This window comes from Panthera pardus, unplaced genomic scaffold, assembly GCF_024362965.1.
Source record: "Panthera pardus isolate Hobbes unplaced genomic scaffold, ASM2436296v1 HiC_scaffold_21, whole genome shotgun sequence".
Taxonomy (NCBI): Eukaryota; Metazoa; Chordata; class Mammalia; order Carnivora; family Felidae; genus Panthera; species Panthera pardus.
In genome coordinates this window covers 65,597,784-65,624,310 of record NW_026526777.1, presented here as the reverse complement: position 1 = coordinate 65,624,310, position 26,527 = coordinate 65,597,784, and the positions used below count along the sequence as shown (strand labels likewise).

Genomic DNA, 26,527 nt, shown 5'->3' with positions numbered 1-26,527 from the left:
AGAAAGGAAGGAAAGAAAGAAAAAGAAAGAAAGAAAGAAAAAGAAAGGAAAGGAGAAAAGAAAAGGAAAGGAAAGGAAGGAAGGAAGGAAGGAAGGAAGAAAGAGAAAGGAGAAAAGGAAAGGAAAGGAAAGAAGGAAGGAATAAAGAAAGAAAGAAAACAGAAAGAGAAAGAAAGAAAGAAAGAAAGAAAGAAAGAAAGAAAGAAAGAAAGAAAAGGAGGAAAGGAAAGGAAAGAAGGAAGGAATAAAGAAAGAAAGAAAGAAAGAAACTTTAGTTTAAAAAAAGAGTCTGCCAGCCAGTTCAAGCCTCTTAAATGCTGAGTGGAAAATCCTTCTAATTGCCTAGAAAATACAAGTACAATAAAGCAAAGATCAGGAACAGTTTCCACTTTGTAACTGAGCAGGCCAGGAGGCCAGTGAAAGCGTCCCATTTGTTAACCTTTGAACATAAAAACATTTGTACTTTTCATTATTAGCAGAACAGCCATTACTCTGAGGTCCATTCACTTGAAACTTTGCTTAAATTCATGCTCTTACTTGGAAAGCTTTGGCATTTGCAGCTGAAATTTTGCCAACACATACTTTCTTACTCTCATTCATTCAACGGGCTGTTAGGAAACCTGACCCACGTAAGAGAGCCCAGGAAGGAGGCGGCAAAAGTAGCCCATGGCCTGGAGAACATTCCGTGCACTCAGCAAGGGCTGCTGCCCTTGCTGGGGGCCTGTCACCTGTCCTTGGGCTTCTGCTACTGTCCGCGGGGCGCGGGCTCCGCTCGACCAGCTGCCGCCACTAAATAGCACTTATGAAGCTCCCGTGGTCCAGGGCGCCGTCCCCAACCACGTCCAAAACTATACCCAGAACCCACAGCACCATCTTGCTTCATGAGGTAGCTATAATCTACCAGACATACGCTGGTTCGGCGCACATCTGAAGGCAGTCAGGATAGCAGTGAGTGAACGCATCGCCAGGTGTGTTACCACGTATGTCCGCGGGCTCACGAACGCGGCTGTCATCTGATCTCTGCCTGTGGTGTTTCCTTTTCACTTCTGAAACTCTTCTGCCTCCCTGTGTAAGAAAGGCCCTTGCAGGTGCCCTACAAACCCACAGAGAAGCCACCAGGATGTGGGCGGCGAATGGCGAGAGGCCCGACACAGAGGCACAGGCTTCTAGGTGCTTCCAGGTCCCCGAGTCTGGCCCGGGATGAATGCAAGCATCCTGTGGGCTCGTGGCTTTCAGGAACGTCACTAAACAGATGAACTTCAATGCACCGTCCTCCTTAAAAGACAGCTAGCTGCTGGCTATCTTTGCCGGGCAAGATTGGATCTCTCTTTTCAAAAAAAAAAAAAAGTAGGGATTCGTGGACATGGGACACTCCATTCCCAAACCTGTAAGTAGAATTATTCAATAATCGATTGTTCTTAGAAATCAGAAACACAGAATGACTTAGAGCTAGAAGGGACCGCCAAGATCCTTCCCTTCAAAACCCCTTTTCTTACGTAAGGAAAACGGGAGCACAGAAGTGATTCGCCCAAGACAATGTGAAACTGAGCACAGGACCCTGACGCTCAGGCCAGTCCTAGACCCTCTTTCACTCCTATACTCTCTCTCTTCCTCCCTCCCTTCCTCCTAATTAAAAATATTTTTAAACAGATACAAAAAACATCAAATAATAATAAAACACATACAGGTAGATCCAGTAACATGATCAAAGAATGTTAGCATTTTACTTATCTCAGAAAATATTTTTTTAAGTGTCTTTATTTATTTTGAGAGAGAGGGTGAGCACAAGCAGGGAAGGGGCAGAGAGAGAAGGAGAGAGAGAATCTCAAGCAGGCTCAGCACTGTCAGCGCAGCGCCCGACTCGGGGTTCGAATTCACGAACCGTGAGATCATGTCCCGAGCTGAAATTCAGTTGGACGCTTAACTGGCTGAGTCACCCAGTCGCCCCAGAAAAAAGAAATTTTTTTTTGAAGAAACCAAACGCTATGTGAACTTGAAATTGTCTAGGTCCCTGGTCACACCGCCCTTCCTCCCAGCACCCCGATTTCAGACACAGTGTGAGGATCTGGGTGGGGGGCAGTCCATGCCTTCCATTCCATCCCCTTCCCCCTCTAAGAGCTTGGCTGAGCTCGCTTTGTGCTTTCTCTTGAGCATTCTCCGGTTTTTGTTCTGCTTGTTCACAACGGGAAGAAGGGTCCCCCCCAAATGCCTGCTCCTGTAGGCTCTGGCCACCAGTAAATTCACGTTTTCATTGGTGTTTATGCCCGATAGCCTCTCCAGGGATTATAAGCTTTCAGAAATAATATACAAATAGCTACAGTCGTTGCCAACTTATCTCCCCTCACTCTCTGCCAGACAGGGTTCTGGACTTCCTTAAGCTCCTCAAACATACCCACTGCTCCTCTTGCCACAAAGTCTTTGCACATGTTCGCGCTCGATCTGGAATGTTTCTACGTTTTGTTCGCATCCAAGCTCAAGAACTACTTCCTCAGAGAAGCGTTCTTCCAGACTCCTTCCAGCCTCTGGTGGATGCTGTTACAGAAGGGTGGTCTCTTCCTTCAGTGTCTTTACCTGGGTTCCGATGATGCATTTAACCAAAGATCACTGTTTCTCAAAACCCTAGGACGGTGGGACTGGGGCTGGTGTGCCCACCACTGTGTCCATGAAAATCAACCCAGTGCGTGGCACACGGAGATGGTTAAAACATGTTTGTGGAGTAAATCTGAGCGATTCTGATTTTCTACTTATTCTCTACATGTATCTAATTAAATCTTTTTTCCTTAAGTCACTGAAGTAAGAAGACTTAGTTCCTGTTATGGCTTTCCTATTTTGTTGGACTGTTGGGACACGGCAGGATTTTCCCCCTTGCCTGTCAGCACCCAAGTGTAATGTTTTGGTTCCACTGTGTGCTGGTTTAGGGATGAAAAGCTGCCTCCTTTAGAGTCTACAGATTCATTTGCTCATCTCTTCATGGAAACAACCATGTATTGGGTACTTAGTGCGTATAGCTACTGTGCGAGGCTCCCTTCCCTTCCCTTCCCTTCCCTTCCCTTCCCTTCCCTTCCCTTCCCTTCCCTTCCCTTCCCTTCCCCTCCCCCTCCCCTCCCTTCCCTCCCCCTCCCTTCCCCTCCAATCCCCCTCCCTTCCTTTCCCTTCCCTCCCCCTCCCTTCCTTTCCCTTCCCCCTCCCTTCCTTTCCCTTCCCCCTCCCCTACCTTTCCCTTCCCACCCTCTCCCTTCCTTTCCCTTCCCTCCCTTCCCTTCCCTTCCTTCCCCCTCCCCTACCTTTCCCTCCCTTCCCTTCCCTTCCTTCCCCTCCCCTCCCTCTCCCTTCCTTTCCCTTCCCTCCCCCTCCCTTCCTTTCCCTTCCCTCCCCCTCCCCTCCCTTCCCTTCCTTCCCCTCCCCCTCCCTTCCTTTCCCTTCCCTCCCCTTCCCCTCCCTTTCCCTCCCTTCCCTTCCCTTCCTTCCCCTCCCCCCTCCCTTTCCCTTCCCTCCCCCTCCCTCCCCCTCCCTTCCCTTCCGTTCCCTTCTCTTCCCTTCCCTTCCCTTTCCTTCCTCCCTCTCTCCCTCCCTTCCTTTTCTTGTTGCCTAGAACCCACTGGCAGTCAATAAGACTGTACAAAAACAGTCCATAAGGCAGCTGGCCTAAAGCAACTTGTATTATCTCTGTTTAGCCAAATCTTTGCCATTCTGAAAAATGGTGGAGCTAGACTTGTTCTTAAGAAAAGCAGCTCTAGCTGCTTTAATTTAACAATTAAAATCATATCCTTTCTAGGGATGCCTGGGCGGCTCAGTCGGTTGATTTCGGACTTTCCCTCTCGCTCTGCCTCTCCCTTGCTCTCTCTCTCTCGCTCTCTCAAAAATTAAACTTTAAAAAATCATATGCATTCTAGAGCATTCTGAGAGAGAGGGAGCCCCCTTGTTAGATCAGCTATCATCTTTCACACACACGGTTGCGAGGAGTTCTTCTTACTGAGGTTCTGTCATGCTTGGTACCAAGAATTTACTTTGCCTCAAGCCTGCAAACTACCCGTAGGACAATATCGTAAGTTGTAAGTGGATTGTTCCATTACAGAAGAAACAAAATAATGAAAGATGATGAAATCTGGCTACGAGAGAGCTGTTCCCTCTCAAATTCTGTCTGTGGCTCTGTGAAACGGCAATAGCCAGTCACCGGATTGGTTCTCCACCAAGCAGAGAAGGTCGAAAGACCCGTATCTATGATAATTACAGCATCAGTAATAAGGATGCCCTGATATCTGTCTACCCCTCTGGCTTTGATAAACCTCTTCTCCTACGAGCCTCATCGGAAACCATCATTATTAGGTTAGGTAGACAGCTTGGCTATCATTCCCATTTCGCAGATGAGGAAACAGACCCAGAGGAGTTGTTTATGTAATAGCTTCAGCACCAGGCAGATTCAGAGAAGTAAACTTGGCCTAGTCATTGGCCTCGGGAGATGTAAAGAAGGCTCTCTGGAAAAACTTGCTGTCGGCCAAAGACACGTGTTCTCCCTCCAACGGAAAGGGGTGTGTGGGTGTAGTGGGGAGCCTGCGAAATGTGGTATCAGCCAAATGTTTAAGTCAAAGAGGGCCTCGGGGGGCCGGAAGGAACAAAGGTCGGTGTGCGCCTGCTCAGTGTCTGCCGGGTGAGCAGCAGGTGCGGGCCTGGGGCTCGGCGGTGGGGGTGAGGCGGGGGCCCCCCGTCGCCTCCCACCAACATGGATGAGAGGGCCGCCTCACACGCCTCGGGCCTCATGGGGATCCCCTCAGCCGTGAGGGATGAACCCCAGAGCCGGTTCTCAGGAGCCGTGCAGGGCAAACACTATGGTCCTTAAGGACTGGAAGGGTTTACGCTCCATGATTGTCCGGTGATAAAGCTAACACCTCCCCCACCCACGTTCCCGAGCTGTCCCCCACCCCTGGAGGCATGCCACCCACTCAGGGGCATTCTCCTCCAGGGTACCCAACTTTATCTCAGGACAAGCACCTCTCCTACCAATGTGGGGGGCTCCCCGGTCCCCCCGAATCAAAAGTGAGTCTAAGAGGGTCCACCTTTTTTGCTCCCAGTCATAAATACACGCCCTGTTCTCTTTGTAAAAATCTGCCTGGAAGACTGGCTACTCCAAAGGGCAAGGAGAGGTTCCTGGAGAACTAGGCCCTTTCTGGCCACCTCTGCAGCCCCGCCTCCAGCTCTGTAAGTCCCACCTCCACCTCTATAAGCCACACCTCCACCTCTGTAAGCCCCGCCTCCACCTCTACAGCCCCGCCTCCAGCTCTGTAAGCCCCACCTCCAGCTGTGGAAGCCTCACCTCCACCTCTGCAGCCCCACCTCCACCTCTCTAAGCCCCGCCTCCACCTCTGCAGCTCCCAGGGCCGATGGGGATACATTAGGCAGATACGAAGGGTGGGCTGTACCTTCCGTGGGTCCCCACACGGCCCTCCCTGCAGTCCTGAGATTGTCACCTAAATAAACTGCAATCTAAGAGAATGTAACCAGTTTCCCCACAAGGAAAGAGAGAGTCGGAAAGATTGAGTGAGTCAGGAGCTAGGGCCGGGCCCCTAGATGTTGCTCTGGGATGATTTCTATCCTGCCCCTGCCTTCAGGTCACCCCCCTCCCCCACCAGCTGCCCCTCAGGGCCGAGCCTGTCTCAGCGTGGCTCTCGGGGCCCCTGCAATCCACTGAAGGAAAAAATACCCAAGACAGTGGGGACCCCTGAAACTTTATCTTCACTGCATAATTTGGAATCAGGAGGCTTATTTTTGTTTTTTACTTTTTTTTTAAGTTTATTTATTTTGAGAGAGAGAGAGAGACAGTGGGAGCAGGAGAGGGACAGAGAGAGAGGGAGAAAGAGAATCCCAAGCAGGCTCCATGCTGTCAGCACAGAGCCTGAGGTGGGATCTCACCAACTGTGAGATCATGACCTGAGCTGAAATCAAGAGTCTAGGACGCTCAACCGCCTGAGCCACCCAGGCACCCCACGGAGCCTTATTTTGATAGGACTATATGGTTTACCTCTGCTTTTCAGACTGTTCAGCATGAACTTTTTTTTCATGATTCTATGAAAGGTACATGAATCTTCTGTGAAAACACAGATTCCCAAACCTCCAACTATCCATCCAACGCATTTGTAAAAACCTAAAGTTCCGGTGGCAGGGATTCATTGTCACCATGGAGTGTACATGTCACTGTCACCGTCTAGAAGCAACAAACCGAATGCTTGCTGAGGGTCCTAATCATGAAATTTGGGTGGGGGTGGGGGGACTAGATTTTCACCACCGGATTTTGTTGTTTAGTTCTCTCTCTCTTTTTTTTAATGTTTATTTTTTGACAGACACAGGGAGAGACAGGGTATGAGCAGGGAAGGGGCAGAGAGAGAGAGGGAGACACAGAATCTGAAGCAGGCTCCAGGCTCTGAGCTGTCAGCACAGAGCCCGACGCGGGACTCGAATTCACACACCATGAGATCTCATGACCTGGGCCGAAGTCGGATGCTTAACTGACTGAGCCACCCAGGTGCCCCTTTTTAGTTCTGATTAAAACCTGCTTTTAGCTCTATCTCGGTTACACGGGACCATTTCACGAAAGTAACAGTATCTGTTGCTTTCAAAACGTGTGTGCATTTGCACACGTGTGTGTGTGCTTGCACATGTGGGGTCCTCAGTTGCCTGAGGTTCCCAGTTCTCATTCATGGGTACAGGTTGGTCCTTTTTACAATCTTTTTTTTATTTAATTTTTTTTGAATTAAAAAAGCATGAACAGGGGAGGAATAGAGAGAGAAGGAGACACAGAATCCGAAGCAGGCTCCAGGTTCCGAGCTGTCAGCACAGAGCCCGACGCGGGTTCAAACCCACGAACCATGAGATCATGACCTGAGCCGAAGTCGAACGCTTAACCGACTGAGCCACCCAGGTGCCCCGACTCTGTATCTGTTAATCTTAGGTGAGATTCATGTCTTTCAGCCACATTTAAATTTTTGCACAGATACCTCAGTATGAGGAACACTATATGTGTCCCCTCAGAAAAAGCAAATCTTACATTTGGTTATGATCTTGACCACGGAAACAAGGCAGAAGATGTCTGGCTCTTCTAAACCAAGGTTGGTTCCACACTGCAAATCGCAATGTGTAAGCCATTGACCTTTGACTTCCCTGCTGATGGGAACGGCTGAGAGCTTCGAGTGTGTCGGCATGGGGGTTCATCTTAAATGGCATTATTGACCCAGAAAGTCACCTCCTCTGACTCCGACAAGGCAGCCAGGAATAGACACCAACGATATCTATTTCCTGAGCAGAGACATCCATGGACAACAAACATCTCCTCCGTCTTTATGTCTAATGACATTATGACCCCCAAATCCCAGAAAATACCATCTAATAGCATTTTCTCTCAGGCAATTGATATCTCACTGTTGGGGGAACATCTCTTTTATTATTATTTATTGTTTCCACTGTCACTTAATGTTTTTACAGCTCTGCAAACAGTTGGCGCTCAATAAATATTTTGGTCTGGAAGCCAGGATGAGGATGGGGCTACAGAAAGCCCCCGCCTGAACTCAGCTCTGGTTCCACAGCGTCTGATTTCGGCACACCTGCCCGAGTCAAATGCCGTCCTCCTTTACCTTCCTTCGCGCGGGCCAAATCACACCGAACAGTCGGCTAACATTCTTTCCCTAATGCGGTGCTCCCCACGGACTGGTTCTGGTCTTTTCTCCTTCCTGCGCTGTCCAGCCGCACCCCCTCGGCCAGCACCAAGGGGCCACGACGGGGTTCTTATGTCCCAGGCCTGGATGTTTGATTACCCTTATTATCTTAGCTTGCTTTGGCTATAAATTTTATTAGTGGCCATAAAATTATCCATCCACAGCATTTGACTCCATGACCTCTCGCAAAAGAGAATTCCATTCACCGGCGCTGCCCAGGGCCGAGGAGAGCTGCCTCTTCTTCCCAGTCGATTTACAGCCTCACCTTCGTCCCGGGTCCTGCCCCGTGCGACGAGACTTGGCAAACAGAAAAGGCTGTCGCGTTTCAGGATTTCGTGGTCAGGGCTGAAATCTGGCCCCTCGGCACCTGCTGGCTGTTTGCTCACTCTGTGTGTTGTTAAAAGGTAAAGCCCACATGTTCTAGAAAAAGAGCGGGGTGCTGGAAGGCGCGATGGGCCGGTGGCATTTCGGTTTTGGACTCTTCCCTTCCATTTCTTGCTTCCAAGATGTGCAGCTCAAGGCAGAGCTCGGATAACCCTACGAAGAATGTCTTGTAACGAGGGCTAACTCTTGCCATCGAGCTTATGATATTTCTACAGGTGCGTTTGACCTCACCTGCAGAGATGCTGGGTCTCAATGATTTTAACGCGTAATACCCAATTACGTGTTGCGGGGTGGTTTGGGTGACATATTCCATGACATACAAGGATACGAGGAGTCCAGCCGGAGAGGACTCTGCGGAACAACAGCAAGCACCCTCCACCATCGTCATCATGCTTGTCGCCATTTCTGAGCACCGGCCACGAGCCAGATTCTGTCTGAAGACCTTTAGGTACGTGTTGCCATAGCCAATCCCGACAACAATTCCGTGAAGTGGGCACAATGATCACCAAATAAGAGCTTCAACTCTGCCACACGGAAAATCCCCAGACAGGTAATGCCACTGGGCTTGGTTTCTATTCTTGAGTGTCTCTTGTTCCCGAGAAAGTACAGGTCCTCAATGACGCTGCCCGTCGGGAAATGGGGCAACAGAGAAACACTTTGCTAACGAGTGGAGGAAAGGATCATCTGAATAATTTTTCAATATGCACCAACGGCTCATTCTATCCAGCGTTTTGTGACTTTCATGACCCAACTGAAATAAAACCAAATGGTCTGAATCTTTCTGTAAGTGCTTTCACTCGCAATCTGCAACCAAGTGAACTCGGGCCGAGGAGTCGAGAGGAAATCACAGTCCTGATGAATCCAGATCTGACATCACGGCTGAGCCAGAGGCTCCTTCAAGGTCAGCTCTTAAACTCTGAGAGGACTAACCCCTTTTTCTTTCTTTTTTTTTTTTTTTATTTATTTTTGGGACAGAGAGAGACAGAGCATGAACGGGGGAGGGTCAGAGAGAGAGGGAGACACAGAATCGGAAACAGGCTCCAGGCTCCGAGCCATCAGCCCAGAGCCTGACGCGGGGCTCGAACTCACGGACTGCGAGATCGTGACCTGGCTGAAGTCGGACGCTTAACCGACTGCGCCACCCAGGCGCCCCCTAACCCCTTTTTCATGTACTGAATCACCCAGGGGCTGTTCTGCTCCTGGGGGAAGGTTACCTTTGGTTCCCACCACCAAATACTCAACCATGAGCCAACAGGTCCCGGGCAGTGTTACCCACACTGAATGATCAGGGCCATCCCTCTCCGTGTGTTCCCCAAACCTGTCCTCACGATCCCAAAGCATCTGTGTGTTTTATAATTGCCTGTCACTGCTCTCTCTCTCCCAACCAGATGGCAGGCTCAGGAAGGACAGGCACTGGGTCTCATTCACCTCAGTATGACAGTCTCAACACGGAATATATCTGATGAACACATCAATTAATACATGCATTAAATACAAGCAAATAAAAAGGAACTTAATTTAGGGGCACCTGGGGGGCTCAGTCGGTTAAGTGTCCAACTCTTGATCTAGGCTCAGGTCACGATCTCACGGTTCATGGGTTCGAGCCCCGCATCTGGCTCTGCACGGCCATTGCGGAACCTGCTTGGGATTCTCTCTCCTTCCCTCTCTCTCTGCCCCTCCCCTGCTTGTCCTCTCTTACTCTCTCTCTCAAAAAAACAAATAAACGAACATACTTTTTAAAAAATGAACTTAATTTAGTTGTGTTGGGGTTGCCTGGAGTCTGTTTGTTTTTAAGAGATGAAGGTTATTTTCACCTGGTTTAAAAAACAATTAATAGAGTACATAAAGCTTTCTGCAATAAAATGAAGGTATTCAGCATGTAATTAACTGAGTATAGTGGTGAGACCAATGACTGGGGGAGGCGGGGGGCAAAGAAGGAACAAAGAAACAAAGAAAAAAGAGAGAAAAGAGAAGAATGAGAAAAAAGCTAAAAGAAACATACATACATAAAAAGTGAACAAGGAGAGGAAACCAGCAACTGTTCCTCTCAGTCAGCTGGGTATGAGCATGTGCCAGCCCCAGCTGGGGAGCTGGAATGCTCTGGAATGTTGGGCGAGTGATCCTAGCAAGTCGGTTTCTTTCTTTTCTTTTTCTTTTTTTTTTTTTAATTTTTATTTGTTTTTGAGAGAGACAGAGACAGAATGTGAGTGGTTTAGGGGCAGAGAGAGAGGGAGACACAGAATCCGAAGCAGGCTCCAGGCTCCGAGCTATCAGCACAGAGCCCGACGCGGGGCTCGAACTCACGAACTGTGAGATCATGACCTGAGCCGAAGTCGGACGCTCAACCGACTGAGCCACCCAGGCACCCCCTAGCAAGACGGTTTCTAGGAGAGGAGCAGTCAAGGCCAGAGACGGAAGCCAGTACCAGACAAGAGCTTCAGAACCCTGAGGTGCTGGATGAGAAAATGCAGAAGAAACTCTGAAATGCAAAGATCGTGTCAAAATGATGCAGCCATTCCCTTTCACCTTTCCATTAAAAACTAAAACAAGTCCTAACCTTTAAAGAAAAGGGCTTACAAAACATAAGAGACTGTTAAAAACTGAGAACAAACTGAGGGTTGATGGGGGGTGGGAGGGAGGGGAGGGTGGGTGATGGGTATTGAGGAGGGCACCTGTTGGGATGAGCACTGGGTGTTGCATGGAAACCAATTTGACAATAAATTTCATATATTAAAAAAAAATATTACAGATAAAATGACAAAAAAAAATAATAAAGCAAAGGGCTTAGCAGGGTTGAATGTCTGAACGTCTGCATTACGTAATTTTGCAGAATGGCGTGGATTGTAAGTCACGCGCCCAAGGAGAAGCACAAGAAGAGGAAGAGACCGGACGTTAGGTTACCTAGAGCAGACGCAGCACAGCGCTCAATTCGCACACGGATCCTGGCCTTTTCCACCCAGTGTCCCCCTGCTGCGTTTTGTCTGGAGAGCACATCAGCATGCGTCTTGAATGCTTGGAAAGCTTTCAAGAAAACCAGCCGTGCATCATGGCCTGGAATTTAAAATGTGCATTCCTCGGGGGCACTTTTACTTCCTCATATTTTCCTTGAGCTCCCGTGAGGAAAAGTCAACAGGGGCCTTGTAGACAATCCTTTGGCTCTAAGTGACCCACCAAGATGTGCACAAAGCAACCTTGCATCTTGGGCAAAACGGAGGACACGTTGTTGGGAACCTAACAGAGGCAAGCACACGCATCGCAGGTGCACGCGCGTGCGCACACACACACACACACACACACACACACACGTGCACCCCTCGGGAGCCTAGGGATGGTGGAAGTGAGGCAGGGGGTGATGCCTGCAGCTGTTGGAGCCCTGACACCAGGAGCCGCGAGAGCACAGGAGGTGTTTGGGGCTCAAATCAGCCAAGGGAGGGGCTTTTCCTCGTTCGGAGCCCATTCAAGGAAGCTGGCCGCACTGGGACTCATCCTAGATTGTAGGATTTCTTCTGCTCTGCCCTGGCCAGCTCAAAACCACAGCCACAAAAGAAAGGTGCCTAGTCCCAGAGACAGGCTGGACCAAATGGAATTGCCAGTGTAATCCCGGTGCCCAGCAAAGGGTGCGCGGTGCATCTGGCACTCAGGAAATGCTGCACGGAATGGTAAGAGCGAAGTCTGGGCCTGGCTTGGTGGAACACAGCATGGCAGACTTTGGGCAAGTCATTTCGCCTCTCTTAGCCCTAATTTCCCCAGCTGGGGGGGTCACGTGACCATGTCTGGGATGAAATGAGATAATGCAGCTGAATGTGCTCCGTGGTTCTAATTTTGTTTTAATGTTTATTTATTTTAGAGAGAGAGAGACAGACAGACAGAGCATGAATGGGGGAAGGTCAGAGAGAGAGAGGGAGACACAGAATCCATAACAGGCTCCAGGCTCTGAGCTGTCAGCACAGAGCCCGACACGGGACTCGAACCCACGAACCGTGAGATCACGACCTGAGCTGAAGTCGGACGCTTAACCGACTGGGCCGCCCACGCGCCCCTTGCCCTGTGGGGCAAATATAAAGCAGGGACATTTAGAAATAAATCCTCCTGTTTCATCTTGAGAGTGTCTTCCTCATTCAACATTTGCTTGGCCTGTAGACCAAAACATACAAATGCACCAAGGACAACAACAACATTCCCCACCATTGTCTCCAACCATCCATGGTGGACCAGGCACAGACTTTGCCTGAGGGTCAGCTGGTTGTTCCGAAGCGAGGTACGGGCTCTGACGTTTCCTGCTGGAACTGCCCTCGCATCTTCTGCGCACCAACGGCAGAAAATGCCAAATCCCACACTGTCCAAAAAGCAATCGCCCGAAAAATTTTAAATGGAGCTGGAAAAGTCCTTAGATATATCCTAGGCTGACACTCACGTGTAAACATGGAAAGGCTGTGGGCAGGAGTGGTGAGGTGGGCTGTCCAAAATCACACATCTAACGTGCGGCCAACTGCTGCACTCCTGTGTGCGCCCCAAAAGCCAATGATAGGACGGCAGCACTCTAAAACGCCTGAAAATCCCGAAATACAGAGAAAGAAAGAGAGTCTCGGTCTCTGTAAGCCAGGGGCTTGGTTCTGGCCAAAATGGCTGGCTGTGGGACCCTAACAGAATCAATTAACCTCTCCACAGCGCCGCTTCCGAAATCAGAGACCTGCCATGAAGCGTGTTAAATAAAAACACTCTGCAGAGTCCTTCTCCTCAAGTAGCAACAGGCTTGGGACGCAAAGCCGGTGCTTTAAAGCCTGCCATTGAAAACCTGTGCAGGAGGAGGAAACATTTCCGGGCTCACCTAAAATAATCTGGCGAAGAGGTCTGAGGTTGCTGCCTTCGAGGCTGTGCAAAGCTCATGATTTAACCTTTTGTATCACCCTAGTCCTACAGGGCCAGGATGCACAGAACAGCGTGGTAGGGTTGCTTCCCGGAAATCTCTGGATTATTGATCCTCATCAGGCCTAATCTTGTCACCGGACTCACGACAGACGTGGCATCTGACGATTTTCTAAATCGGTTCACGCAGCAGATTCGGATTGTTAATAAAATACGCTTATTTATGTATGCATGTTCTCATTTGTATTTCATTAGTAAATTTCACTAGTAAAATTTCACATGCTCCTTTGGAGCACGCTTGAGAAGTTCAACAACGTTGGGATATCCCTTAGCCCTTCCCTAACCCCAAATTCTCAAATTTCAGGATATTGAAAACTCCTGCGCCTTATCAGTCATAAAACTAAACTCCAAATTTCATTTTGCTGCTGTCAGATTTCTTCAAGTTCATATAATTTTCTAAGCGCCCCCCCGCTCTGAACAGAATTAGCAAAGAGACAAAGATTTGCTGTGTGAGCTGACACCAGGGAATTGCATGATCTCGTTCTGTCTTCACTAAATAAATATTCTACCTCTTTCCGTTGTGGCCGTAGCATTCCATCCAGTGTCCTAATTTCTTCACTTGGTGCTTCTGCTCAAATTTCTCCTCTGTTCAATTAAGATGTTGGTTTTCTCTTCCATTGTACATGCTATGGCTTTTCCCAAAGCTCGGCTATACTTTCCATTTGTTAGAACTTTATAATATGGGTCAGACCCGGCAAAGTCAATACCAACTAACTTATTGTGAGCATATCTAACTAGATTCTCCCAGCTAACAAATCAGAGCGAGCAAGTCTGGCAGACCCCGACGCCTCAGGGATCCCAGCCACTGTGCTTTATTCTCGAAAAGAGCCGGACCTGTGAGTTCATCTCTTTGATATCTGCCCTTTTGTTACAAACCTTGAGTCCCTGGAGTCGGCTATTTAAAATAGAACTGATCTTTGGGGATTCTTGTCTTTCATACACACTTGAAAAGCTATTCATCCAATCCTGAGTTAAAAGACTCTAAAACTGTATTAACAAATCAGTCTCCCTGCAATTCCCCCCAAGGTTGAGTTCGTCTCCAAACAACCTCTTGAGAAAAAGCAATCACTTCCACCTCTCCACTAAGTCTGAGCCTCAACTCCCCAAACCGTGATTCTGCCCTTCACCCAAAGAAACTTGAAGTCGGCAGGGCAATCAGACCAACAGACCCAGGGTCTCAGGTCTGGAGCGTGGAATCAGACAGGCCATCTCGGAAAGAGGCGGGGGACCCAAAGCCACAATTTTCAATACAAATTGAGAATACACGGGACTTGTAGTACCCCTTGTTAGCGTGGACAGCAACGTATCCATTTGGAAGGTCCTTTCCACAAACGCAGGGAATAAATCTTGCCTTCGGAGTTCCATTACTGCCCTGAGTTAACCCTCTGGGCAGAAGTATGGAAACTCCACCGTGTGACTTTCTACGGGGCTAACCACCAGCACGTTCAGAAAACATCACCAAGGGCAACACAACACGGATGCATTTCTTTTTATTAAAAAAAAATTTTTTTTAATATTTAGTTTTGAGAGAGACACACAAAACGTGAGTGGGGAGGGGTACAGAGAGAGGGAGACACAGAATCTGAAGCAGGCTCCAGACTCTGAGCAAGAGGTCAGCACAGAGCCTGACATGGGGCTCGAACTCATGAACCGCGAGATCATGACCTGAGCCAAAGTTGGGACGCTTAACCGACGGAGCCACCCAGGCGCCCCAACATGGATGCATTTTATAGTTAGCTTAAGATTTAGTAGATTGTTGGGGCGCCTGGGTGGCGCAGTCGGTTGAGCGTCCGACTTCAGCCAGGTCACGATCTCACGGTCCGTGAGTTCGAGCCCCGCGTCAGGCTCTGGGCTGATGGCTCAGAGCCTGGAGCCTGTTTCCGATTCTGTGTCTCCCTCTTTCTCTGTCCCTCCCCCGTTCATGCTCTGTCTCTCTCTGTCCCAAAAATAAATAAACGTTGAAAAAAAAAAATTTTTTAAAAAAAAGATTTAGTAGATTGTTTTCTTCCCAGAGCCTAAGATGAGAAGAAAGTAAATACATGTGAGTACACACACACACACGTACACACACACACACACACTCACACCCTGATCAAGCAGTTCTTTGAGAAACTACTTAGGAAATGCACAAATGCACATTTGACAATCACTAAACACATCCACTGAGGAAATGCATAGAATAAAGAACTTCACATCAGGCCGGTCTTAAAAGGAGCACATCCCCAAAGGGGGCCGTCAGGAGTTATGGAAGCTCCTTGGTCCTCGAGAGACCTTTGAGGACAGCCAGAGTGCGTGCTCTCTAGAGCGTCGGCAGTGTAGACCCACTGAGAGGAAGCAATAAACCAGATGCCTGCAGGAAAACTCTTCTCAACAGTAGTTTCTTGGCGGGTAAGAACTTTCAACATCTAGAATGGAAACCACTCCAGCCCTCCATTCACTGGGGAGGAATTTCATCAACATCCCAGGCAGAACTTGGTGCAGAGTGAACCCTACGTGTACCAAGCCTTCCCCACCGTCTCGGCTGATTGCGGAGACCGAGGCCGGTGTTTCACGTAGGTGATAATCTTCTCCCTTTCACTTCTCAGCCTCCCTCAATTTAAACTACCTCTTGCTATTGTCCCCGTCAGTAGATTTCTATGTGTCAAATCCGGTCTCCCGAAGTTTGGCTCAGGAATCACGCTCGCTGTAGATCAGACTTACTTTCAATTATTAACTAGTCACAGGGAAGGGAAAGGCAGTATTTATGAAAGATGCTTTATCTTCAAATTCTGGAAACACTTCCCTCCACTCCAGGCCACCACGGGGATCGTTTGCCACATTCAAGGGTCAAACATGAAAAGGCAGTGGTGGGAAGGAGGGGCGTGGGCTCGCTCTCTGTCCGGCCAGCCCGCCAAACCACAGACAGGAAGGACTCAGATGAAGGCACCCCATTTAAAGGAACTTTGTTCTGTTTGCGCTTTGTCTAAATCCCAGAGTGGGAGATGCCCCACAATAAGCTACTTGAACCCTTTTTCTCTACAAGTCTCCAGCTGAAATACAGTATGTGGGAGTTCTTTCAATAGCAGTTATGCAGGCCTTTTCAGAAACTAGATTTGAATGCCTCGTGGTTACCGACGGGGAGTGGAACGGCTCCACAACAGACCAGTGGCAGCCCCCGCCAGCCTCACCCCTCCTACGCTCTGGCCAGGCCTTCTGGGGGTTTCTCAGCGAGCAGCCCTGTTTCCACCTTTCCACCGGGAGCCCCGGCCTTGAGAGAACTGACCCTCCTCCCTGTTCACTGCTGTTATTTGCACTGCGGTTTATCTATTCGAAGCCAGGGCAATAAGAACGAACTCAGCTAAACTAAATTGGTCCTTTGTTTGCCATTACCATAAAAATTTTATGTAGGAACTAATAAAACCATGCTTTACGTGCACAGTTGCACGGGCTTACACAGGCAATAATATCCAGCCAGTTATACCCATAAATTCAGTTATAGACACTTAGGAATAAATATTTTATCTTTCCCAATGTTTGCGTTTATTGGAGGGAAGGTGTGAACACAGAAGCGTATGGCCGATCTGAGGCTGCTAAGGGCCCTTACGTCTCCCCGGATGCCTCTGCTCGCGACAGGGAAAGTCCTTTCAGAAGGTTCTGGATAATCTTCCCGATTCTTTAGCCTCTTAAGAGTGGAGTATTAATCATACCGCCAGTCTCAGTAAGTGGAAAGCTTTTACAAAGTTTTTAAAGGCGCGCCTGGGTGGCTCAGTCAGTTAAGCCTCTGGCTTCGGCTCAGGTCATGATCTCACGGTTCATGATTTCAAGCCCCACGTCGGGCTCTGTGCTGACAGCTCAGAGCCTGGAGCCCGCTTCGGATTCTGTGTCTCCGTCTCTCTCTGCCCCTCCCCGACTCATGATCTGTCTCTGTCTATCAAACATAAATAAATACTTTTAAAAAATTAAAAAACATTTAAAGAAAAAGGTGAAATTAAATATTTAATTTAACTCAGTGTATCCAAAATATTATCATTTCAACATGTATTCAATCTGAAAAGACCTTACTCATGAGATATTTTATATTCTCTTTTCATATACTATGTCCTGAAGATCTAATGTGTATTTTACTTAGACCACAATTCAATTCAGAGTAACCATATCCCAAACGTATATCACATATAGCCAATGGCTACCATACTGGATAGAGATCTAGAGAATCCTCCACTAGTCAAGGAAAAGAACTTCAGAGATATCTCGTTATTGATGTGATCGCTTTATACCCAGCGGGCACGCCTCCCCCAGGTTATAATTATGAATCTAGATACTCTCAACTCAGAAGACATTAAAATCACATGCAATTTTTACAGTCCATTTTTTTCCTGTTTATAACTCATAATAACATAGGCAAAGTTTATAAAGTAAACTAGGTAAAAAGGATATATCCAGGACAGCCAAAAAAAAATCTATGTCAAGAGTGATGAGGAGTAAGTTAGAAAGTGTTACCAATCTGACCCTCCACCAGCCTTCAGAGTCTCTGAAGCCTCTTTTTTAAAAGTAAATTTTTTTTAAATTTTTTTTAACGTTTATTTATTTTTGAGACAGAGAGAGACAGAGCATGAACGGGGTAGGATCAGAGAGAGGGAGACACAGAATCCGAAACAGGCTCCAGGCTCCGAGCTGTCGGCACAGAGCCCGACGCGGGGCTCGAACCCACGGACCGCAAGATCGTGACCCGAGCCGAAGTCGGACGCCCAACTGACTGAGCCGCCCAGGCTGGGCGTCCGACTTCGGCTCCGGTCACGATCTCGCGGTCCGTGGGTTCGAGCCCCGCGTCGGGCTCTGTGCTGACAGCTCGGAGCCTGGAGCCTGTTTCGGATTCTGTGTCTCCCTCTCTCTCTGCCCCTAACCCACTCACGCTCTCTCTCTCTCTCTGTCTCTCAAAATAAACACTAAACAATTTTTTTTAAAAACTTTTATTGAAAAATAAACACTAAAAACATTTTTTAAAAAACTTCTGTATTGAAAAATTTCTGTACTGAAGTGCAGTTGATACACAACGTTCCATCAGTTCTACGGGTACGACATAGTGACTCCACACGGCTATACGGTACACGAGGCTCACAAACGTAGCTGCCGTCCGCCCACCACACAGCACCATTACAATACCATTGACTACATTCTCCGTGCTGTGCCTTTTATTCTCGCGACTTATTGATTCATACCTCCCGGTCCCCTTCACCCACTCTGCCCATCCCTCTACCCCTGCTTGCCCTCCGGCAATCATCAGTTTGTCCTCTGTACTTATGGGTCTGTTTCCGTTTGTTTACATTCTACATAGAAGCGAAATCCTATGGTATTTGTCTTTCTCTGATTTATGTCCCTTAGCATCATACCCTCTAGCTCCATCCCTGTCGTCACAAATGGCAAGATCTCATTCTTTTTTAACGTTTACTTATTTTTGAGAGAGAGCAAGAGCGAGCACAAGAGGGGGAGGGGCAGAGAGAGAGAGGGAGACACAGAATCCAGGCAGGCTCTAGGCTCTGAGCTGTCGGCACAGAGCCTGACATGGGGCTCGAACCCACAACCTGTGACCTGAGCCGGAGTCAGACACATAATCGACTGAGCCACCCAGGTGCCCCAAGATCTCATTCTTTTTTATGGCTGCGTATAGACACCACATCTTCTTTATCCATATCTATCCACATCTATCAATGGACACTTGGGCTGCTTCCGTATCTTGACTACTGTAACTAAGCTGCAATAAACATAGAGGTGCATATATCTTTTCAAAGCAGCGTTTTCATTCCCTGTAGCCTCTTAAGTACAGATGCTTTGGAAAACAAGAAGCCAATTTTTTTTCCATTTAACTTTTTTTTTGCAAAGAAGCTATTCCGGATTTCTGTAAACTTTCAAACAATGTATCTTCTATTACTTTTCCACCATCCCTCTGTTTTTTTAGATACCAAAGACGACATTCAGATGAGGCATTTTGAAGTGAGGGATTACACCAAAAGGTCAGTCTCGTAGCTCTGACTCTTTAAAGTAAGCTTTGGTGAATTATTCAGTTGCGCTGCGACTAAACGCTGCCATCTGAAAATTCATCCCAATAATCTAAGTCTGCATGTGTCTCGCAAGTGTTGGGCATATTTTTTACTTGATGTGTTGTAACACTTAATAATGCATATTGACACACATTAAGCAAGTCGCTCTGCAAGGCAGAGACTAGAATTGCCGAATACACCCTTTACTGAGCTAACCAAAGCATTGCACGCATAGAAATGCTTAATTATCCCATGTGTTGCTGCTGTGGACTCATAAATTGCATAAAAGGGCTGAGATAAGGACTCCCGAGTAAACGCAAAGGTATTTTTTTTAATCTGTTTCTGGATTCGTAACAGTGTGTTGTCTCAAGATAAAACAATCTCAAAATGATCTTTTTCGTCTGCAAGGACAAAGGAAAAACTTCTTGGCAGTAAGTCAGATTGACAACAGGGGAATTTGAGAATGATCTCAAAGCTTCTGATCCGTTTTTGTGTTTCAAATCAAATAAAGCAGGGTCAACCATGTATAAAATACAAAGTTCCTTACCCCCTCTCCTTTCCACCTCACGTGTGAAAATATTTTCTATAGAATGAGAGTGGGCTTGGATTCCAGAGAATCTAGCTTTGGCTTTCAAGTGAACAAAAAGAACAGAAGTGTTTTTATCTAAAGGTTTAGAATAAGCCACTAAGAAGACAACTAACTAATAATATGACTGTTAAAAGATCTTCAGAAACAGACACAAAACCATGAATTGCAGCCTAATCCTGGTCTGAATCCTGTACCAGAGGGGAAACAATGTTATAGAGGACATTATTGGGTCAACTGAAAAAACTGGAATAAGAATGGGAGATCCCATAAAGTTACTCATCGATGTTAATTTCACTGACGTTGAGACCTGTACTCTGGCTACACAAGAGAATATCCCGTTTCCTAGGAAATACACATGGAAGTATTTTGGCGTAAAGACTCATGGTGTATGCATCTTACTCTCAAGGACTCAGAAAAAAATAGCGAACAATAATTAACTTGGATACGGGGAAGATGGGTGTCCTTTGCACTATTTTTATTCTTGCAAATTTTCTGTGCATTAAGTCATTTTTTAAAGATTTTGAATTCCCTGAAGAGTGAAGAAACATGGTGGGGAAAAACTTCTGAGTCAAATTTTCCTTGGAGGAAATTATACTGGGCCATCCCTTGTCCTCTCTACCTACTTTTCCCAGCAAGCCTCTGAACTTCGCTGTCCAAGACGCCACGTGATGACCGGGCGCACATCTGCCAACGGGCCAGCCTCTCTTCAACCCAGCCCTGCTCTCCTATGAGCCGCAGTCCTTCTTCGTGGCTTCTCCACAGAAAGAAGCGTGGGCTGTGAGTGCCGGGTCTCAGTATCAGCCCAGGTGTCTGTCTCCTGCCCTGACTTCCACGGGGAGAGATTCAGAAGGAGCCTCTGTCAATGGTTAAAGCAATCCTCACAGTGGCTCCGAGAGCTCATGGACACAGACACAGGCTCCCTGGACCTTGGCTGCCTGCACCTGCCTTCACCGGCACCTAGGATTATGGAGGGTCAAGGTACTGCCTGGGTCACAGAGTAAAGGAGCTGGAGCGTGAAGGCATTTTTACTGCCCTCCCCCTGCCCCCTCAGGACTGCCCGCTTCCTTTGAAACAACCTAATCCTTCAGTTTAATACCAAAGCAGTGTGGAACCTTAGAGGTCAGCAAATCCGCCCTCTCTCCTGAGTCAGGGTACTTTTCAGGGTACTTGTCCTTCAGCGCCTTCTTGGAATTCTCCAGAGACGGGCAGCTCCCTACTTTACAAAGCAGTACGTCCCGCTATTGGATAGCTCCGGTAGAAAGTTCTCCTCTGCAGTCAGCAAGACCTGCTTCCCCAAAATGGAAGAATCTGAGAGCAAAGATCTTGTCTTCTTCACTGAGCCTCCTCTATATGCCTTGACATCAGGCACATGATAAATAGCTTGGAAATGAACAAATCAATTAATGGACAGTCTACATCTTGGCTCCTATATTCTCTCCCCAGGAGCAGTAAAAGTCACGCCCACCGTCTCTTCCAAATACAACATCTCAAACATTTAAAGACACCTTCATGTTCCCTCTTCTTCTTTTGTCCGATCTCGCCAATTCCCATGGCCCTGCCTCACCTGCACAATTTCTAAAATGTGTCTAGTTACAGTCATTGGCCTTCTTTCACTCATTCACAACTCATTCATTCATTCATTGCCAAAAGCATTTGTCTTTAAAAAAAAAAAGGAAAATAGGGGGGCGTGGGTGGCTCAGTCGGTTGAGCATCTGACTTGGGCTCAGGTCATGATCTCGCAGTTTTTGAGTTCGAGCCCCGTGTTGGGCTCTGTGCTGACAGCTCAGAGCCTGGAGCCTGCTTCAGATTCTGTGTCTCGCTCTCTCTCTCTGCCCCTCCCCTGCTCATGCTCTGTCTCTCTGTGTCTCAAAAATAAATAAAACATTTTAAAAAATTTAAAAAAAGGAAAATATAAAAAAAAAATAATAAAATGGAAATAACCATGTGAAAACAGGGTCTAGAGGAGAGATCTAAGGTGACCAAAAAAAATTTACACAATTCTTATGATTCATTTTGAAACTTGATTCTCATGTTCCTGGTGCAAAATTGAATGGGGAAACATTATGAGTTTCATAAGTCCTTATTAAGAGGATGAAACAGACCAATTTCTCAGGAGAGATAAGGTTATTCACTGGATCAAGGACAGATGTCTTGTGTAGGGCGTTGTAAACCCTGGGAAATTGAGCCGTGTGATGGATAGTCATTGTCTGCACCCCCCAAAAAAACCAAAAAACAAAAAACCGGCAAATGTTGAAGCCAAATGAGAATAGTTGTTTCTTATAATAATTTTCTGATGAAAGCTTGAAAGCAGAAGATCAAGACACAATTGCAAGTGGATGGATGGTTATAACAAATGTTGAGTCGGGGCACCTGGGTGGCTCCATCGGTTAAGCATCCGACTTTGGCTCAGGTCATGATCTCACCGTTCATGAGTTCGAGCCCCGTGTAGGGCTCTGTGCTGACAGCTCGGAGGGAGCCTGGAGCCTGCTTTGGAGTCTGTGTCTCCCTCTCTCTGCTCCTCCCCCACTCACTCTCTGTCTCTCTCTCTCAAAAATAAATAAACATTTTTAAAAATTAAAAAAAAAAAACAAAAAACGTTGAGCTGATTTGCTCCAAACGTGTAAATATCTTCTTCCATGTTTTAACCTTACTCCAGGATATAACTCAGAATAGCTGGATAATTTGCTACTTGTGTTTTAAATTATTGACCCTTAACCTAATCACTCTTCTGGGATTTGGAGCACTGGAGAGAACAATTGAGATCACACTCTCTTGTGTGAGTCAGAAGTACACCGATCCTATACCGTTGATTAAGCGGCCTCGTAAATTTTGAAGACTAGATAAATAACAGGCAAAATTAGCCTTTTGTTATAAAAATAAGGATTCTATTCAAAGGTGTAACAACCTTGCTACAAAACAGGAAGAGGTCACAGAAGTACCTACCCATGAGGCCAGGGTTTTCTGCAGGACTTAGGTTTGGGAGGGCAGACTGTCATTGTGGCTAATTTTGACATTAATCTTGCTAGGTAGAAACTGTTCCCACTGTTTACAGATTCAGTAGCAGAAGCCGAGGCTCAGAGAAGCTTGCCAAAAATCACAGAGCTAGAAGTAGCCACAGGAGAGTCGACATGTCAAGCCTTCTGGCTCCAAATTTTAAACTCTGCCCATTGTATCGCCTGGCCTCCCCGAGCCACACTGTGCTGAGTACAAAGTCATGGAATGTAAATATAACGATGTCATGATGATGTCTGGGGAGTTCATCACGCTGTCCTCAGAGGAAAGTCAGGTCAAACGTGGTGTGCCGGTAGAGACTGAAAAACCAGCTTTCCAGGAAAAAACACCCGGAGTTGTAGCATTGCCAATTTCCAAGCTGTAAATACTCCCACCATGACCAGGGTATGGGCTTCAGTACATCACAGGGTCCAGAGCACTTGTTCAGGTAACAGCATCCAAGAAAGTCAACTTGGCGCCTGGCTCACTCCTCGGCGAAGAGCAAAATTCTGTGTTTGCCTCGCACTGTGTCCTATCCACCACCAAACTTATCTGTGAAGCTTATCTCATAATTTGGGCTGTTTTTACAAAACGAAAGGAAAGAAAAGAGTGGACTATCTGTGGGTCAAGTCAAGTAAGTCAAAAGCCTAGAAAATCCCACCCTGAGAAACCAGAGCATCCTTAAAACACCCCAACAGTGACCTACCTTCAGCATATACATGTGCCCAGATCTACCTGACTTTGAACCTTGTGTTACATTTTGACTGCTCAATGCTGGAACCAAAATCAACCGCTTTCCTTTCTTTTAGGCCCATAATAGTTCAGATATTAGTAAATTAAACACAACAACAACAAACTTTGTTCAAGACTTAGTAGGGACGAAATGGATGCTTCCTTCTTTTTTGCAAATTTTATTATCTTTTATTTTCTTTTTAATTTATTTATCCAAACTAGTTAACATGTAGTATAATAATGGTTTCAGGAGTAGAATTTGGTGATTCATCACCTACATACAACACCCAGTGCTCATCCCAACGAGTGCCCTCCTTAATGCCCAACACCCATTTAGCCCACCCCCCCCCCACCCAACACCCCTCCAGCAACCCTCAGTTTGTCCTCTGTATCTAAGAGTCTCTTATGGTTTTTGCCTCCCTCTCTGTTTTTATCTTATTTTTCATTCCTTTCCTCTACATTCATCTGTTTTGTTTCTTAAATTCCACATATGCATAAAATCATATGGTATTTTCTCTCTCTGACTTATTTTGCTTAACATAATACATTCTAGTTCCATCCACGTTGCTGCAAATGTCAAGATTTCATTCTTTTTGATTGCCGGGTAATACTCCATTGTGTATGTATCTTTTTTATCCATTCATCTTCTTTATCCATTCATCTGTTCAATGGACATTTGGGCTCTTTCCATACTTTGGCCACTGTCGATAGCACTGCTATAAACATTGGGGTGCATGTGACCCTCTGAATGAGCATTTTTGTATATTGTGGATAAATCCCTAGTAGTGCAATTGCTGGGTCCTAGGGTAGTTCTATTTTTAATTTTTTGAGGAATCTTCCTATTAGCAATTTCACCTACTAAGAAAGTATTTTTTATGCTTTTAAAATATTTTAAAAGCATTTCTGGTAAAAGATGATGTTAAATGCATGCATTTATTAGTGCTGCTCTTTCCTGAAATCCTAATGAAACAACAATACACGGGTTTTAGGAAACGTCAACTCACAAGGCCACAGAAGATGGGAGAAGAAGCAGACGCAACACAATTTTAGAAGCTGGAACCAAGACGGGCAAGCAGTAACTAACTTAGCAGATCCCAGAAAGATGAGTCTCAAGATAAAAATTAGCATAGCTGCAAACGACCCAGTTCATACTTTAAAATCTCTCAAAAGGCTTAAAACTTGATGGCACCAGATACACTGGGTGGAGCTAAGCCAAAGGGGATTGGCTGAGATTTGGTTTAGGAAGGACTTAGAGCTCCAGATCTCTTCCTCTGGTCTAGGTGACTGCACCTCCCCATCCTGGGAGTCTAGAGGCTTATTCTGTAACAGGATAACACCTAGGGTCTCCAGACTAGAACCCACCAGGCACCGCTAGGAGTAGGGAACCAATAAAGGAGCAATTAAGTTTAACACTGAATTTGAGACCTCTCTTGTCTTCTTCCTCTCGGCTCCCAGAATTCACACCAGGCTAGAAGAGTCTTTCCTGAGGATCTGCATAACCCCAAAGAAAAGAACTAAAGAAATTTTTAAAAATGGATATTTCAGATCACTCTACAGGTAAGACAGCACTCAAGAATCTCTTCCCATGCTCCTCTGTCTTGCTATTTTTGCCTTACTCATAAATATGATCTGTTAGCCAAGGATCATCAAATATTTGAAGAAAGAATCTAATACAAAACAGGGGAACTATCTTGAGGAGAGATATGCAGGGAAAATAAAACTAAAACAGAACAGAACACAGCCCACTATCAATATTCTCAGAGCAATGAACGAAAATGCCGCATCCATAAAACAAGAACAGAATTAAAGTATTTAAAGAAAAGTAAATTTGGAAAAGAACAATTAACAACACAAAAAGAAGTTCTCAGAAATTAAAAACATGATAGAGAAATGAAAACCTTAATAAAATAGTTCAAAGATGAAACTGGAGAAATCTGTCAGAAAATGCACTGAAAATAAAAATGTTTGGCAAATAGGAAAGTAAAAAAAAATTAAAAAAAAAAAACAGAACATATGGCTAAATAATAGGAGTTCCAGAAAGGATAAACAAAGAAAATGGAAGAGAAGACAAAGAAATAAAGAAAATCCCTTGGGGTAGGCCAACATGAAGACTGAAAGACTCATGAGGTGCTAGAAAAATGGATAACATTAGATCCACTCCAAAATACATTCCTGGGAAATTCCACAGCACGAGGGATCAAGGGCTTCCCAAGAGAGACAGAGACAGAGATGAGGAATGTTTCATGTAAATGATCAAGTTTCAGACTTTCCCACATGGACACCGGAAGCTAAAAAGTCACTAGAGAAGTACCTTTAAAATTCTAAGGGATGATGATTTCCAACCTAGAACGCTTATCCAGACAAAAAGTATTAATCAAGCATCAAGAAAGAATAGAGATACTTCAGATCCAAAGTATCAAAAATTTACCCCAGTTGCATGCTTAAAGAGAAAGTAACCGGGGGGCGTCTGGGTGGCTCAGTTGGCTAAGCATCCAACTCTTGGTTTTGGCTCAGGTCATGATCTCACAGTTCACAGGTTTGAGCCCCACATCAGGCTCCATGCTGACAGTATGAAGCCCGCTTGAGATTCTCTCTCTCTCCCTCTGCCCCTCCCCCACTTGTGTGCGCGCTCTCTCTCTCTCTGTCTCAAAATAAATAAATAAATTCAAAATAATAATAAGAGAAAGTAACTAGAGTTACATGGCTCAGTTGCAAATAGCTTTTACGTAGTCACAGCGATACCTTTAGATAGTCTTTATGTAGTCATAATAACACCAGATATTAACTGAACCAAAATTATGGCCAATTATTAGCGCAATGGGAAAATAGGTAAGCATATGTAGCGGGGAGTGGAGAGCAGGTCACGGCGAAAGAGAATTAGATCTCCATGTTCCTCAATGGTCCGGCAAGAGGTCAGTAATTCTCAAACTTGTCAGGAACGCTTTACAATCTTAAAGGGGCATCTGGGTGGCTCAGCAGGTTAAGTGTCCAGCTCTTGGTTTCAGCTCATGTCATGATCTCATGGTTCATAAGTTCAAGCCCCATGTCAGGCTCTGTACTGACAGTGGGGAGCCTGCTTGGAATTCTCTCTCTCCCTCTCTCTCTATGATCCTCCCCCACTCTGTCTCTCTCAAAATAAATAAATAAACTTTAAAAAAATACAATCTTAAGATTACTAAGGACAC

At 46.2% G+C, this 26,527-nt stretch overlaps 1 protein-coding gene across 1 annotated transcript in view; it reads right to left on the bottom strand.

Moving 5' to 3' along the window:
• The window catches only part of KIF26B (kinesin family member 26B), a 464,452-nt gene that overhangs the window by 245,156 nt on the left and 192,769 nt on the right, over positions 1–26,527 (bottom strand). The gene's annotated exons all lie outside the window — the stretch shown is intronic.